We start from the raw sequence: 5,062 nt of genomic DNA, 5'->3' as shown, positions 1-5,062 counted from the left end.
CAGTTTCCTCAATCTTTTCATGATATACAGGATTTTTTACTCCAATGTCCAATTGGATATGCTCTCACAAATCCTACTAAGGTATCATACAGGGCTGTAAAGTAGGTATGGGATACTTTTCTAGTTAATGCAACAAATACTGCTTTCTCTTTTGAATATAAGGGACATAGGTATGAGGTGGATGCTGATGTTCTGGTTCAAGCATTGAGGTTGCCTGCTTGTGATGGTGCTCCTGATAATTATGCAACTGAGCAGCTGTTTGATTGCATCAACAGATGTTTCTTGAACAAGATAACAAATTTTGATGCTCTTCCATCTACTTCTTTAAAAATTGGGTACTCTCTTCTCTGTTTTGGTAATTTTGACTATGGTAACACCATTCTTCAATTCATAATTGCTAGGAGAATAGATGCATCATGAGTAACAGGGTATACTAGATTCCTTCAACTGGTTTTTAATTTTCTATGCCCTAATGTTGATGCTGATAATAATGAATTGCTTCATGTATTTCAAATTTCTGAGAAGGCTATCACTGATCATATTAAAAGAGATGAAAAGAATTAGTTTTCAGGACCTCCCTTCCTGCCTCAGGAGGTCAGGCAATTTCTATTGAGAAATAGACCTACTACTTCACAAGTGCCTGTAAATCCTAATGCTCGCACCTCTGTAAAATTTCCTGATACTGTGGAACAAGACACTACCCATTTTATTTCTAACCCAAGCATTCCTTCTCCTAAACAACACTCCAATCCAGCTCCTAAATTAGCCTCCTCTGATGTCTCCCAAAAGAAATCAGTTCTACTAAAGAAAAGGCTGGTTAAGAAATCTGTTCAAACTGAACGGAGAGCTCAACAAGCCTCACTGAGTGAGAGTGAGAAGAAAGAAGAATGTTTTCCAGTTTGGAAAATAAGGCTGATCATGCAAGATGATTCTAACTCTGATGATCAGATGCCCATTGGGCCAAGGATGAAGATAATAAACTCATCCGTTGCAATTCCTGATGACTCTATTGACACAGTTGGAACTAAGGAGACAACTACTGATGCTAGTGCTCTGATCAAAAAGTTTCCAGTGAACAAAGAAACTGCTGAGCTCAAGAAAACTGACAAGAGCAAGTTGAAAAGAAAAGCTGAAGATGTGGTTAGGTATATCAGAAAGAAGAAAAAGGCTCAGTCCTCTGTTATGGATGTCAGTCCACAAGAACCTAAGTCTCAAAGGGATTTAGCAACTGAGACACATCCAGTCACACAAGAACCATCTTCTCAAAGGGAAGATGCAGATAAAGAGGCTACACAAGTAATTGTTGATTTTGCTCAAAGTGATCTTCTTGCTGTATCTGAACAACTGCTGTAAGAAAAGAAGGCTCATCAGGATGTATTATCCAAGGTGGATGCAATTATTAATGATCTGATGTTTGAGGAGAGTACACAAGAACCTTCACCAATACTTGCTGAAGCAGCTCATATTCCTCAGGCCCCACAAGAACCATCAGTTCAAAGTACTGATACTGGCTTAGTTCATTCTCCTGACAAATCAAATCCTGATACTACAATAAATCCTGATGATGATCAACTGTCTATTCAAGCAGTTTCTACTGATGATTCCTTGTTGCTAACTAGCTTGTTAAAGCAGCCTGATGCATTATTTGTTCCTCCACTATCATCATTTCCACTTGAGGACTCACCTTCAGGTATTGCTTATTTTTCTCTGTTGTTCCTCATGTTTGTATGATTATAAATAGTCTCTTATTTGAGTTTACCTCTATTTATATGACAAGCATACTAATCCTCTTAGCCATCTCTTATTTTTTTGCAAAATGTGTGATTGTGCTTTTATGTTAGACTATGTGATAATACTATGAAAGAAAATTAAATTTTGAGTGGCAGTCTCCTGTACTGGCAAAATGAGAGGTAGTTTTGAGAAAAGAATTTTATAAGTTTTTCTTTGCTTATAAACTTTCTTATGTGAGAAACATATTACTCTTCAAAGTAATATATTGTGTGAGAAGTGATGAGATCACTTGAAAAGAAAAGAGAGATTTAGGTATTACTTTGTTTTATATTTCAGGATCTCATGAGGAACAGATACCTATTCCTAAGGTTCATCGTAAAGGCAAAGCAATTCTGCTAGCTCTGCAAATTCTTCTGAGGGTCTGTCTAGCTCTGATTCTGATGAAGACAGTGATCCTAATGATTCTGACACAGCTCAGCTTAAGATTGCTATTGATGCATCTAAGAAGTCCAATGTTGGTTCTTCTTCACATTTCAATGTTGATCCTTCTTATTACAATGCTGATGCTGAGCATTTTCGAAAGACTGAATGGGATTTTGCATGGAGAGATGTACATACTTTTATCTCCTCAGCTGTTGGTGATAGGGATAAATAAATCCTGATTGTGTAATTAAATACTACATTGATTATACAAGATGTGGGCTGCTAGGCCCAATAAGAAGATGTATGATATTCAGACCAAAAAGGTTAGCACATTGATCAGGCCTGATGGACCAGATCAGGCCTGATGGAACAAAGAAGGCCCAAAACCCTGATTATTAATTAATTTCATAATTAATTAATAAGGGGAAAATCAGCTATAAAAAAGAGTCCCAATAAGGACATAAATCCTTGTAGATTGGCCTCCAAGGAACCTCATAGGATAAGGAATCAGCTTCCTACTTCCTAGGACTCCAAAGTCCATTCTAATTCAGAGACTTGACCACCAAGTCTCCTATACCAAGTCCAATTCAAGGACCACCAACATCTATATAAGGGGCCTCACCCCACAAATAAGAACTGCATTTTTTGACTTGATCCTTGGCAATCAGCAAGGTACGTAGGCATCTTGTTAAGGCAGATCGAGTCACGAAACACAAGAGCAGTCAAATCGAGCCTTGAAGCTCACGTTCCTTTGTAATAAATACAGCAATTATATATCTTAGTTTTTAATCCATAATATTTGGCACCATCTATGGGAAAGCACAACAACAACCATGGCGAGAACACGGAGAACAGTTAGAGCTCTTGAAGGAGGAACACCAACGGGGACAACCCAAGTGATTTCGTCAACTATGGAGATACCTCCTCATTCAACCTATGCAACCACGCAAGGAGAAGCCCAAATAGGGGAAACTGAACCTCAGCCATAAGGGACGATTCCCTCGGCTATTCAAGGTACGAATCCCCAAGTTCAACAACTACATACACCTGTGAATTCTCGACCCATTGGGTACAAATATTCAACTGTTGTAACTACTAACCCCCCTTATGGGATGCCCCTTTACCCCGAGGTTGGAGGAAGTGGACATGCTGGACAGAGTGAAGCACGAGGGTGATCGCCCCCGTAAATACGAGGTTTGGCTCCTATCCCTGAGGATCAAGAATTTTCTGGTCCCTGCACTGAGAGAGACTCCGAATCTTCGGATGATGAAGTAGCCCCAAGAAGGAGACGTGCTGGCAAAGAGCCGATGGCTGATGGTAGCCAATGTCCTCAAAGCACCCAAGGGACGAATCCCCGAGAAGTGCAGGAAAGGATCAGGGCTCATGAGGCTGAGATTCAAAGGCTGAGGCACGACTTGGAGGCGCACCAGACCACCAGACCCCCAGTACCTCCTAGGGGGAGGAATCATCCTCCTATCATAGACCTGGATGGTCCAATACAAAGAAGGGTTGTTGTCCCAAGGGCTGATCCAAGCAATCTTCTTCCCCTTGGAGATCCTGATGATCTAACCCCACCATTCACTGAGGAAATAATGAATGCCCATATCTCAAGGAAAGTTTAAGATTCCCACTGTCAAAGCTTATGATGGCACGGAAGATCCCGCTAATCATGTCAGGACATTCTCTAATGCACCGTTGTTGTAACCCATGAATGACGCTATTAAGTGTCGGACGTTTCCTCAAACCCTGTCGGGTATGGATCAAAGATGGTATAGTCGTTTTCCCCCGAACTCTATCGGGTCATTCAGGGAGTTAAGTCAGGATTTTATTAAACAATTTATCAGCGGGAGAGTGCATGAGAAAAGTTCAGCATCTCTCATGAGCATTGTACAGGGAGCAAAGGAATCCTTGAGAGAATAGCCTGAATCGTTTCACAAAGGAGGCTTTGAAAGTCCCGGACCTTGATGACAAGGTAGCCATGATAGCACTGCAACAAGGAACTAGGGATGAATTCTTCAAGATGTCTTTAGCGAAACGGCCCCCTGAAAGCATGTTGCAGCTCCAAGATAGAGCCTGGAAGTATATCAAGATGGAAGAGAGCATGAGGAAGACTGTAGTGAGTAATGAGCCCAGTGGAGGCAAGAAGCAGAAAACTGACCTGGAATATATCGCTAAGGACAAGTGTCCTAGAACCAAGAAAAACTCTGATTCAACCCCTAAGAAGGGGGGACCTAGGCAAAAGTTCACCGAATACGCTAAGCTGAATGCCCCTAGGAGCCAGATCTTAATGGAAATCGAGAAAGATCGAGATATACGTTGGCCTAAGCCTTTGAAGGCTGATCCTGCCAAACTAGATAAGAGCAAGTATTGCAGATTTCACAAAGATGTTGGCCATGACACCGATGAGTGTAGACAACTAAAAGATGAAATTGAGTTCCTCATTCAAAAAGGAAGGTGGAACAAATACACAGGAGAAGGAGGGGATAGAGGCAACAACGTGAGAAGAAAATTTGATGACCGAAGGAGAGATCAAGAAGATCAGGGGCGAAATCCCCAACCTAGGGGACCGGTCATAAATATAATCTTCAGAGGACCGCACCCCCGAGGACCTGTGATCAACACAATTTTTGGAGGACCAACTGCTGCTGGTTTATCCAAGAACTCCAGGAAAGCATATGCTCGAGAAGTTATGCATATTGTTGGGGAAGCCCCGAAGAGGGCCAGGACAGGAGTAACAATGTATTATGATGATGCTGATCTGGAGGGTGTGAAATTTCCCCATGACGACCCATTGGTCGTAACCCCGATTATAGGGAACAGCCCGGTAAGAAGGGTCCTTGTGGATAATGGTGCTTCAGTGGATATTTTGCTCCATGACACCTTTTTAAGGATTGGATATAATGACTCC

This window comes from Apium graveolens, chromosome 5 (assembly GCF_009905375.1).
Source record: "Apium graveolens cultivar Ventura chromosome 5, ASM990537v1, whole genome shotgun sequence".
Classification (NCBI taxonomy): Eukaryota; Viridiplantae; Streptophyta; class Magnoliopsida; order Apiales; family Apiaceae; genus Apium; species Apium graveolens.
Note: the sequence above shows the minus strand (reverse complement) of the source record.